Here is a 12817-nt window from a genome sequence, read left to right as displayed (position 1 = left end):
TGATGTTTGTCAGCATAATTCACCTACATAAGTTAAAAATCCAAGTCTTATTAAAATTTTCATAACAAAAAATTTTAGTCCTCTGTCTGACCACTCCCCAACCTTCCCTTATCTCTGAGGTCTCCTTCCATACTCTTACCTGTTTCTTCTAGTCTTTAACTTTACATTTCTAAGTAATCTGCTTAGTCTGTTTCTTGATTTATTGGTTTTAGAGGTACACTTTTTATCAGTCTGAGGTATTTTCTATTAACTCCTACTAAGCAAAGTCAGAATTTAGTATTCTTACATACATTATACCCCAGCTTTCCTACCCTCTGCCCTGTTCAAAGCGTTGCAGAATTTTTTATTGTTGCTATAATCCATATCTTCTGTTTACTATACTGATTGTATAAGTATTGCTCACTACTGAGCTAAGTAGTGTACACTGATCGCAGTGCCTTTCTTGTATGATTTGATATTCTTCATTGAGTTAATAATTGCCTCTTTTCAGATTGTTTAGTTTTCTATGCCACTATCAGAACTTCTGTCCAAACCCGCTGAGAGAACTCTAGTATCCTTAGATATGATTTTTCACAAAAGTCATGAAGTAACCAGTCATATATATACATTTATATACGTGTGTGTGTGTGTGTGTGTGTGTGTATTTGTGTGTGAAAAAGTGTTAGTCGTTCAGTCCTGTCCAGCTTTTTGCAACTCCATGGTCTGTAGCCCACCAGATTCTCTCTCCATGGGATTCTCCAGGCAAGAAGACTAGAGTGGGTTATCACTTCCTTCTCCAGGGGATCTTCCCGACCCAGGGATGGAACCATATCAATATCTATTTATTTTTATTTTTTTCTTAAGGATCTTCCCTGGATTCTTCCATGTCACTGCTTCAGTCTGCACTGATTTTTCTTCAGGCATAGCTGTCATCTTGGGGCCTCTCCTTTGTTAGTTCCCCTGTTAGTGGGATCCCATGTTTTTCCCCTTTAGGGGTCACTTTCTTGGGTTGGGGGAACACGTATGTTGGTAACTTTCTGATTTTTTGAGGCATTATGTGTACTTGAATATTTCTTTAATTTATAATCATTTTCGTTTGATAGTTTGGCTGAGTATACAGTTCTCATTTGAAAATAATCTTCCTCTAAGCGTTTTAAAGGCGTTTTTTCTACAGTGTCTCTCAGCTGCCATTACTGCTGTTTAGTCCAGTGCCATTTCTGTTCCTGATTCTTTTTCTGTACTACCTCTGTTTTTCCTCGTCTCTCTTTTTTCTCTCAAGTTTGCTGTAGTCTCTTTGTTTTTGGAACTTGTTCTATGTCTTTTTGTTCCTTGATCCAAGAACTTGATGATTCCTTTAAATCTGGAAATCGTGTCTATACCTCTGCTAAATGTTTTTGCATTATTTCTTTAATAATTTCATACCCTGAATTTTATCTGCCTTCTTTTTCTAGAGCTGCCATTAGTCAGAGATTGGTCTTCCAGAACCAATTTCTTAATTTTCTTATTGTTTTTTCCTCCTATTTCTTAAAGTCCTGTTTTTTCTTTTAGATGTATTTTCCACAAGATTTTGACTTTACTGTTCTACTCTTTTATCAAAATTTTAAAGTTACTATGACCTAGTTTTAATTTTCAGGAGCACATTCTTGCTGTTTGTTCCTTCTTCATATAACAGTCTATTGTTTAATGAATGCAATGTCTTTTCTTACCTCCTGAAAGATAGTTTTTGTTTTTGAAGAGCTGTTCTGTTTTATGCATTACAGTTTTTTCCTGAATTTTTTTCTTCAAATAGTTTCTTTCTTTCTTTCTTTCTTTTTTTCCAAACTAGAGGTTTTCTTCCAATGTCCAGTGGCTCTTTGCAGTCTGGTTTATATTAAGTATGAGAAATTGAGTTTGTGGTTGGAAGCCCCATTGTGTTGAAGGGATTTTTCAGAAATTCCCTGAAATTGATTGGTGGTTCCAGAATTTTCATTGGAGGACCTCACGTGTCCGTATGTATAGGTCCTTTCTTTAAGATGCTTCACTTATTCCAGAGAATAATCCTTCAGTCTCCTGCACAGGGTGAGAGATGGAGACATGGAGAGCTTCAGAGACAGTTTTCTTAGAGCTGAGTGTTAAGGGGCATGTTTGGGGTATGTCAGTAGGTAGACTTTCTCTTGGTTTTCAGTTGAGTGCCTCATTCCCAACTTTTTCTGTTCCATATTTCCAATACAAGAATTCCTCTAGTTTAATTTCCCAAAGAATAATTTTTCTATAGACTAAGTCTCCTCTTTCCCCTGATGGAGTGGGAAGGGCATCTGAAGCTCTACCTGCTGTTATAGAGTTTCCTCTGTTTTCAGCCCCACGCCTCACTTTTACCCTGTTTGTATCCAGTACTATTTTTGAACCTTTCTGTGTTTGTAATGTGAATTAATTAGTTTGCTTCTCGTTTGTATTCTGGTTTCATTATCTGCAAATGATTTGTTCACTTTTTAAATTTTTTATTTTATATTGGAGCACAGTTGATTAACAATATTGTGTCTGTTCGGGTGTACAGCAGAGTGATTCAGTTATACGTAAACGTGTCTGTTCTCTTTCGAATTCTTTTCCCATTTAGGATATTACAGGGAGCAGAGTTCCCTGTGCTATACAGTAGGTTCTTATTGTTTATCTGTTTTAAATTTAGCAATGTGTATGTGTGAGGGCTTCCCCAGTGGGTCAGTGGTAAAGAATCTGTGTGCATTGCAGGAGATACAGGAGACATGGGTTTGATCCCTGGGTCGGGAAGATTGCTTGGAGGAGGAAATGGCAACCCACTCCAGTATTCTTGCGTGGAAAATCCCCTGGACAGAGGAGCCTGGTGGGCTACAGTCCATGGGGTCACAAAGAGTCGGACATGACTAAGCACATGCATGCATGCACACACACATGTACCTGTTAGTCCCACACTCCATCTAACAGCAGCAAAATTTGATGTGCTGTATTTGCTTTTGTTTTTTCTATTTGGGCGGTCATGGAATTTATACCTTTAAAAGTATCTTTTTCACTTTAACAGGGTTTCATGAAAGACCAGAAACAAATGTGTTCAGTTCACTGCTTTAGCAGGCAAATTAAGCTCCATTTGGACAAGTTGAATTTAATATGCCCATGGGACATCAGGTGAAAATGTTCAGCGGGCAGTTGAATTGATGAGCCCACAGCCTTTAAGAGGAACTACTATTTTGAGTGGTGTCAATAGAAAGTGCTACTGAAAGTGCTACTCAAAGTGATGAGACCACCATGGAGAGAGTGTGTGGAGTGGATAAGCTGTGGACCAAGAAGGACAGAAGAAGAGGGAACCATGAAGGAGAACATTCTAGAATTTACCAAAGGGATAATGTCACTGTGTCAAAGAAGTCAATTGAGATAATGGCCAAAACTTTTTTTTTTGCAAAGTGGGGAACATGGAAATCACTAATGACTTTGGCTAGATGGTGTGAACAAGTCCGAATGCAGCAAGTAAGAGAATGAAAATAGCTTTGTTTTGCTTTCAGTAATTGCTGAAGAAGCAGTAATAGAGGGTGTTTCCATGGCTCAAGAACCAGATGAACAAGTCTGTGGGCTTTTTCTATTGTCTCCACTTAAGATGCTATCACACTTGATTTTAGGATATTTAATGAGATGATTCAGAACTTCATCCTTTTGTTATTGCTGAATAGTCTGGTTGTGACTTTGTTGCCCTTTTATTATCTGTGTGAAGATATTTTGGATGGTTTGATTTTAGAAATAATTTTTCACCATCCATTTTCATAACTTTCCAAGGCTGGTGTGGGCAAGCCAGACTGTAGGGTACTTCAGATTCTGGATATGTGAGTGAAACTGATACTAGTAACCACTTCTTTTTTCAATCACATATATGATGAAATGTTTGCAGAATAATAGAGACAGGAGGGTGTAGTGGGAAAAAATTCCAGCCCATTACCCTTAGCATAAAGCCCAAATTCCATTCTGTTGGAGTTTCTGAAGGAGCCTCCTCAAATAGCAAACTTTTTGCTGTTGCCTGAGGTCTGGGGTAATTGAGATGACAAAAGAGCAAGGCAGGTGGAGGGTAAAATACTACCTTTCTTACTAAAAGTGACTGGGTTGGGTTGGTGCTCTTACTTCTAGGCAAGTGGACTAAAGGCCAGACTAGAGAAGACTTGCACAGACACGCACAGCCCATGTGTGGAGACAGAAAGCACTATTTCCTGGGGAAACACCGGGAGAGCTGAGCCCAATATGCCCAATTTATCCACATTTATCTATCCGATAAATCTTTCTCCCTCTCATCCTACCCTCAGAATGAACAAGAGGGTGGCAAGACGCCAGCCTTACCAATGATGGAAACATCAGAGCTGGGAAGAAGTGAGCCCCCCAAATACATGTTGGTCTTCAACACCCTGCATGATCTGATACCTGATCCCATTTGTACCACCCTCCGCATCACTCTCACGCTGCTGCCATCCTGGCTCCCATCCTGATTTCTCTAGTTAATGGGTCTTTGCAATCACTATTCTCCAGCCTTGGAGAAGGAAATGGCAACCCACTTCAGTATTCTTGCCTAGAGAATCCCGTGGACAGAGGAGCCTGGTGGGCTTCTGTCCGTAGGGTTGCACAGAGTCGGACATGACTGAAGTGACTTAGTATGAGTGCGTGCATTGGAGAAGGAAATGGCAACCCACTCCAGTGTTCTTGCTTGGAGAGTTCCAGGGACGGAGGAGCCTGGTGGGCTGCCGTCTATGGGGTTGCACAGAGTCGGACAAGAATGCAGCAGCAGCATTCTTCAGCCTGGAACTCTCTTCTCTCTAGACAGTCACTTGAAACCCTCCAGTACCTTCAGATCTTCTCATATGTCACCTCCTCAGAGGGGCCTCTCCTGATCACCCGATCTAAAAATACCACTCCCCCACCATCCCTCGCTAACCCTTTACTCTGCTTTGATATTCTTAATAGCTTTCTTCTTTCTTGTCTCCTTTATGTGGGAAGCTTCATGAAGGCAGACATTTTGTCTCTTTTGTTTTCTGTGCCTGCGATGGAGTCCTGCGCATAGTAGAGCTAAACTCCATAGGAGCTAACATATATTCGTTTATCAAATGAATGACCAGTCCAGTGAACTTGGGGGTCTTGTCCCAGCTCTGCTACCAACTAGGGTATCACTCCTTGGGAATTTGCTCCATCCACCTGAGTCTCTGTTGAAGAGCTGCATTAACTCCTTTCAAGAGTGATGGTGAGGATCCAATGAGATAATGTGTGCAGAAGAGATGAGGGAAGCACTGAGATGATCTAAGTGCTTGCGTGGGGATTGCCCCCAGTGACAACACTGTCTCTTTTAAAATCAAGGAGGAGTTAGTTTCTTTTCACTTTAGTGACAAGTGATGGCTTAAGGTGATGACATAGAAAGATTTCCCAGGACCATCCTCACACAAAATACTCTTATCCATTATACCCAGTTTTATCCTTGTATTTGCCACATTGTGTATCCTGATTTTTTTTAAAAAATTAAAAAAAAATTTTTTTAAAATTTAGTCATAATAGATAGCAAAAAGGAGGTTCATTCTAAAAAAAATAGGACTACATTTACTTCAGCAAAAAGAATTTTTCAGCGGAAAACATTTCTTTTACCATGAGTCTTACAGGATTGAGGGCTTCAGCCATCCCCCTAAAATTATTTTCCAAATGTAAGGAAGCTAGAAATTAATTTTGAAGCAATTTCTGGGCGTGTGAATTTCACTTTTTTGCAAATAGACATGCCCTTAAATCACTCACAATTTTAACACCTATAAATCTTGCAAATGGCATACCAAGATAATCCAGTTAACCCAGAATTCTGCTTTTTTGTCAAAAGTTGCATGGAGGCAGATTTTGTTGTACTATGTCATTTACATAATGATATATATGAAATCAACCCTGAATATTCATGGGAAAGAGTGATGCTGAAGCTGAAGCTCCAATACTTTGGCCACCTGATGCAAAGAGCCGACTCATTGGAAAAGATCCTGATGCTGGGAAAGATTAAGGGCAGGAGGAGAAGGGAGTGATAGAGGATGAGATGGTTGAATGGCATCACCAAATCAATTGACATGAATTTCAGCAAACTGGGAGATAGTGAAGGACAGGGAAGCCTGGCATGCTGCAGTCCATGGGATTGCAGAGTTGGACACAACATAGCAACTGAATAACAATATGAAAAATATATGTACTTTGGACTCATCTAGATCTGGCTTCGGAGGAGGCAGTGGCACCCCACTCCAGTGCTCTTGCCTGGAAAATCCCATGGACGGAGGAGCCTGGTGGGCTGCAGTCCATGGGTTCGCTGAGATGCAACTGAGCGACTTCACTTTCACTTCTCACTTTCATGCATTAGAGAAGCAAATGGCAGCTCACACCAGTGCTCTTGCCTGGAGAATCCCAGGGATGGCGGAGCCTGGTGGGCTGCCGTCTATGGGGTCGCACAGAGTTGGACACGACTGAGGCAACTTAGCAGCCGCAGCAGCAGCAGCAGGTCTGGCTTCAAATTTGAGCTTTTACTGTTTAATGGTTGAGTTGAGGGCTTGAAAAAATTAACCTCGTGCTTGAGAAACTAGTCAACCTAAATTAAATTTCCCCATCTGAGTTTGTCTTATATAAACCTTGAGACTTAAGGCCTTTCTAAGAAGAGTGACACCGATATAAATGAAATAAATAAAACACATGCTGTCCATGAGCAGGTGAGAGGCTCTGAAACGGTCATTATATAACCAGGAAACCCATTTTAATTTGTCTGGCCCAGATTGTCCTAAACTTTTATCCTTATAAAACCTAATAATATCTTGCTGAATCAGTATTCTATAGAGGATTCTGTGGGAAATCCTGGCTTGCCAGAATGCCAGACATATCTTAAATGTAAAATCCATTTATCTTCCCTTTCCCATTTTATTGTTGACCTCTCAGAATTCTCACCCAGATGCTTAATACTAACTTACAGTAGAACTGTTTAAGTTCTACTCTTTGTCCCTTTAGCTCCTCCACCTAGGCCTCTTCCACAGTCATCCCAACTATCCATGTATTAGTTTTATGGCAGTGCTATAAAAAAGTACCACAAATTGGGTGGCTTAACTCATCACAGATTTATTGTTTTAGACTTCTGCAGCCTGGAAGTCCAAAATCATTGTGTTGGTGGGGCCTTGTTCCCTCTGAAACCTTTAGGGAAGAATGTTCCCTCGTCCTCATTTACCTTCTGGCAAAAATTTTATTTTCTTATGTTATTTCCAAACTCACCTGAATAGGGAGATAAGATCCTGGTGCACATTGCTCATTTTGGAGATGCTATTAATAGTATTATGGGCTTCCCTTGTGGCTCAGATGTTAAAGAATCTGCCTGCAATGCAGGAGACCCAGGTTTGATCCCTGGGTCAGGAAGATCCTCTGGAGGAGGCAGTGACAACCCACTCCAGTATTCTAGCCTGGAGAATTCAATGACAGAGGAGCCTGACTGGCTATAGCACGTGGGGTCACAGAGTCAAACACAACTAAGAAATTAACACAACGCAACATTAGTAATATTGGAATTATTGAATGGTCTTTGAAAATTGATTGGTACTGGCCTCAATTCTTTGCTGTACTACCTGTGAGATTCTGGCAAATAAATTCTCTGAGGATCAATTTCTCATCTGTAAAATGGGATAATAGTACTTATCTGATAAAGATTAGAAATAAAAATATAAAGTAGTAAGCACAGTTCTGATACGTGGAGTGAATTTAATGACTGGGGACTTTACTGATATCGTTATCATGAGGATGCCTTGGATCATGGGGGCGGGCTTCCTGTTTCAAAAGTATTATTAATGTTTTGGGACATTGGCTACTTTCACTTCCTACCTCCATCCAGATTTTCCTTCTGGTTAGCATGAGATTTCAAAGTAAAGCTCCCTACTATAGTGTCAGATAGTTTTATTTCCTCCTCTTCCTGATTCTTTTCATTCACTACCTGCCACATAACTTGAGTTTGTCTCCCTTTCCTGTGAGCCCAAGGATATGGTGGCAGAGATAGGGATGACTAATTCAATTAGCAAGATTAGACACCACTGTCTGATGCCAGAGGGGGAGCCTGTGGAGAGGAGATAGGCATGTAAGTCTCAGGGCCCCGTCAGCAAAAGCTTGGCCATCACCTTGTGTGCCATGTACTATGTCATGTCACTCTGGGGAAAGAGTGCTTCAAATATCAATTTTAGAAATTAAAATGATGCCTTAAGGAAAACGAATACTGGATCCCTTGAAAAAAAGGTTTTCTTTTGCCATTTGTTTTCGTGGAAATCCTTAACAAAAAATAGCTAGATTTGGGATTTGGGTTGGTATTTAATTCAGGGTTGCACAATAGCCCTTCTAGATTCACGTGCTTTGGATATGCCTGAATAATCTTGAGCGGTGACTGAATCCTTTTTAAATAGGGGGACCATTTTTATGTACCTTTCTTTAATTGCAAATGTCATGGAAATGTCTGTTTCTAGTTGGCCTGTTTTTTGTTCGTTTGTCCAGGGGAATGTTTTTCTTGTTTTGGGAGTAGTCAAGGCAGTTAAATGTGAGAGGACTCCTAAATATTTTAATTGCAGCTGTGACATTTATTACATGAACGACTTTTATCCTTTGGAATAACCTATAATGTAAACTGCAGAAGTGGGAAGGAGAGAAGAAAACATAGGGCTGCTTAACATGTTTGCTCTTTGTCCTCATTCTGGAGTTTTTGTTTCTAATTCTTTTCACTGGTAGAACACACACTTTCCAGTGGCTTTCTCGGATTTCTTTTCTCAAAGCCTTGCCTATCTGAGCGTATTAACTGGTTGCTTCTACACACAGATGACAGCTTGGCAGGATTTTCCCTTTTTGTCTCTTCTGATCATTTCCATTGGAACTGGGATGTGAGTTGATGGAAAGTAGTTCCAGTTCAGTTTTCAAGTAAGAAACACGAAACTCACATGAGCAGGTAATAAATGTTGAATATCAGAGTTCTCTGGGGTAGGGTGGCCAGGGAACCCTTGATTTATGGTGTTTGCTGATTTCTATGGTATAAATACTCCCATCATGGCTGATTTCAAGCTATGAGATGTTACTCAACACCTAGTTGGAAAGAAATGCACAGTAGCAAACCATTACATAACCTTTCAATTAGATAAATATGAAAAATATAATTCCAGAGCATAGATGATAGAAAACATAGTAAACATGGTAAAATAGTTAAGTAGTGATGAGTTTTGAGTATTTATCACTTAATTTTTAATATAACATATTTAATGGTACGCTTTTATACTCTAATTTTGAACAATAGCTGCATTGAACAGCTGACTCTCAGAGTTCCCAGAGATCTAACCATTGGTTTTAACATATTGACTGGGACCCAGAAAAGTCATTGTCCTTCCCAAGGTTCAGTGAATGAGTCATTCACTGAACCAGGATTAGTACAAGTCATTTCTAAAACCCAAATTTCTCTGGAAAGACTTATTGATGTATCTGTTAATTCATTTGTTTATTTATTTGTACTACATGCTTTAAAGATTTAATGAATTTAGACTGTAGCAGACCATTACTTTCTATTGAGACAATGAGTCAAAATATTTGAATATATGTAATTACAACCACAGATGGATGATTAGATTTAGGGCCATAAATGAATCCTGGTTTTGAGTCTTGGTTTTGCTGCTCAACAGCTTACAACATATTTTATTCTCTAGTTCAAGTTGTCTAGACTGTGAGATGAAGGAATTGGACCATATGAACATATACTACCTCCTGTATGTCTAACATATCATGATTCATTATTTAGACCCATCAGTTCAACAGCTATTTGCTTAGAATCAATTATATTCACATTTGTTATGGACTCTACTCCAGGCAGAACTGGATATAAATGCAATCAGAGTAATTATTATTAGAATAGCATCTCATGTTAATGCAGAGCCTTTTAATTCAACAAAGAGAAACTTTACTTTGAGTCTTTGAGGTTCTATGACAGTATGAGATCAGGACACATCTTCACAGAATGTTAGCGAGAGCATAACCTATTCTAAAAGGACAAACAGAACTCTTACTCCTAGGAAACGCAAGAGGTCATAACCAGGTAGTAATAAGGAATAAGGAACAAGCCATGCCTACCAGTTGCTTCACTGATAAAAAAGCAAAATCAAAAATGACTTTCTTCTAATTATAATATTAATTATTGTAGAAAATTTAGAAATTATTAATGAGTATTAAATAAGGAAAATATACTATATACTCAATTTAATAGCTTGCTTTCCTTTACCTAAAATTTTAGTATATTTTATAAAACATTCTCAGTAGAGTCATTTTAATTGCTGAATATGATTCCATTTTTCTGATGTACAGTAACTTAAATTGTTTACATTGTTGACAGTTTATCACTGTGATAAATACCTTTGTTGATATAAAAAAATTGTGTCTTGTACACATGATTTCCAATTGTAATAGTTAAGGTTTTTAGTAAGAAGGTTTTGGGCTTCACAGGTGGCAAAGAACTAGTGGTAAAGAACTTGCCTGCTAATGCAGGAAACATAAGAGATGTGGGTTCAATCCGGGGGTCGGGAAGATCCTCTGGAGGAGGGCATGGCAACCCACTTCAGGATTCTTGCTTAGAGAATCCCCGTGGACAGAGGAGCCTGGCAGGCTGTAGTCCATAGGGTCACAAAGAGTCGAACACAGCTCAAGTGACTTAGCACATACACGCAGTAAGACAGTTATAGTGAATCACAGATTTTGACCTTTAGCATATTTGATTCTGCCAATATTGTTTTGTACTTGCATATATTTTATTCTGTTTCTGAACATTTATTAAGAGGAGCAGTTTGCCTGTATCCTTCAGTAAGATGTATTTGAACTGTAAATAGCACCAATGTTTTCATATCACTTCAAGTAGATATATAATACAGTGGAGAGTTAATAATTTTTTCACTCTCTGCGGGCAATAACTTCCAATACAGAGTTTATTACTTTAGAAAGGACTCAATAAATGTTCAATAAATGAAAAGACTTTGGCTGATTTAGGATAGGCAAAATACATTAGTGAAAGAAGTGAAGGAAAAAAAATACTCTATTCATGATATGACTTTCATTTTCATCAAGAGAGATGACAGCTAAGCACAGTCCAGGAACTCTGACCATTAAATGAAACAGTGAAATGAAGTATGTTGTTTTTTTAATTCACCTACATGGGAAACCATGACTCTAATAGTTATTTGATTAAATGTTAACGGGGACTTCTAAGTTGACCCAATTCTTGCCTTTGTGTGTTAGATTTGTCAGTTAAAATAAGACCAATTTCACCTTTCTTTCTTTAACATCTTTGAGTCAACATTTGCTGACAAAAGAAGTTGTAACTACCCTGGTTATTTAAATATTAATGACTTCCATTAAAGGGGGCTGGATGTTTACAGCAGAATGATTGAGAAATTAGATGGTATGATTAGTTCCTTGTTTCTGCCTGCAGGAAAAAAACCTCTTAATGGAAGAGCTCCTTCCAATATGTTTTTAATACCACAGATTTTTTTTTTTCCCCGTGAACCAGTTAGAGAGTAAGATTGTTGACTTCAAGCATTCCTTGAAAGTAGCTGTTATTAAAACATTAGCATAACAAGTTCTTATAATTCAAGAAAAATCTTTTATCAGTACCATAGTGGTCATAATACTTGAGCTTCTTGGGAACCTAATTTCAGTTTCTAAAGTCATTTTGTTCCTTATTATAGTAAGTAGACAAAACCATACTTAAGTACATGGTCTGGTTGGTTGGGCTTGTTTACACTAAGTCTGGGGAATTCTATTAAGTTAACCATGAAAGACTTGACAAAGGTTATGTATTCAATCAAATTATAATTATAAACTTTTATCTTATTGGAGAAATGTAGCTGAAAACCTTTCTAAATTTGCTAGAACCAATATTTTCCTATTATGCTAAATTGGGTTGTGATTAGCATGTGGTTAATAGGTTACAACACCTTGTATGTTTTTAAGGTATATTAATGACTTGGTATATTAAGGCTCTGAACAATCAGGGCAAGCATTGTATTTGCCTATATTGTATATTTCTCTTTGCATCCAGAATCTGAGTGAGCAGGGTATTTAACTAGCAGTAGTACAGAGTCATTTAATAGCACTGGTGCAAGAATCTTATTACTTAATAGAGTCAGGATTAACAGAAGCAATTGAGGCACCTGCCTTGGATGTAAAATCTAAGAGTGCCAAAAAACTCAGTAATCAAATAATATTTAATGCAATACTTGAAAAAATCAAAATTAGCTCAAAAAAATCCTTGATAGACAAAATTTCAAAATTAAAAAAAAGATAAGGTCCCACTTTACATCTACATCAGACTCACCTTACCCTCAGCCCAGCCCTGACTGCATACTAGTTCTGATTTCTCTGCTTTGATGTCTGTAGATAAGGTACTCCTTTGAGTCAAATTTTCCATGTCTAAGATTGATGATGATAACCCTTGTTTTCCTGGTTGAGTTATCAGGATGTTCAGATCAGCTAAAAATACATTGGAAAAACCCATTGTAAATACAGTTCACATGTTTACAAGTTTAGGGAATTCACCATCCATTTTTATGCTATTATTATCAAGCAAACATCAGGTTAGAAGATCCTTGAAAAGCTTTGTGTTAATAAAGTGTGAGGTCTATCTTTTGAGTTCACTGGTCAGCTTGCTATAGGGGTAAGGGCTTATAAATGGTTGTAGGATCTTCCCTCTCTTCTTTCTTTCTTTTTTGTTCTTGAATGCAAAGTTTAGTGATTTGTAAGAGATAAAAAGCTGGCCAGAAATCTGTTCTGATTATTTTAAATTTCCCTGCAAAACACCCAT

At 38.2% G+C, this 12817-nt stretch overlaps 1 protein-coding gene across 1 annotated transcript in view; it reads left to right on the top strand.

The window, feature by feature from the left end:
* The window catches only part of CPVL (carboxypeptidase vitellogenic like), a 118901-nt gene that overhangs the window by 2014 nt on the left and 104070 nt on the right, over positions 1–12817 (top strand).

This window comes from Odocoileus virginianus, chromosome 1 (genome assembly GCF_023699985.2).
Source record: "Odocoileus virginianus isolate 20LAN1187 ecotype Illinois chromosome 1, Ovbor_1.2, whole genome shotgun sequence".
NCBI lineage: Eukaryota > Metazoa > Chordata > Mammalia > Artiodactyla > Cervidae > Odocoileus > Odocoileus virginianus.
Note: the sequence above shows the minus strand (reverse complement) of the source record. Positions and strands in the feature narration are given on the sequence as shown.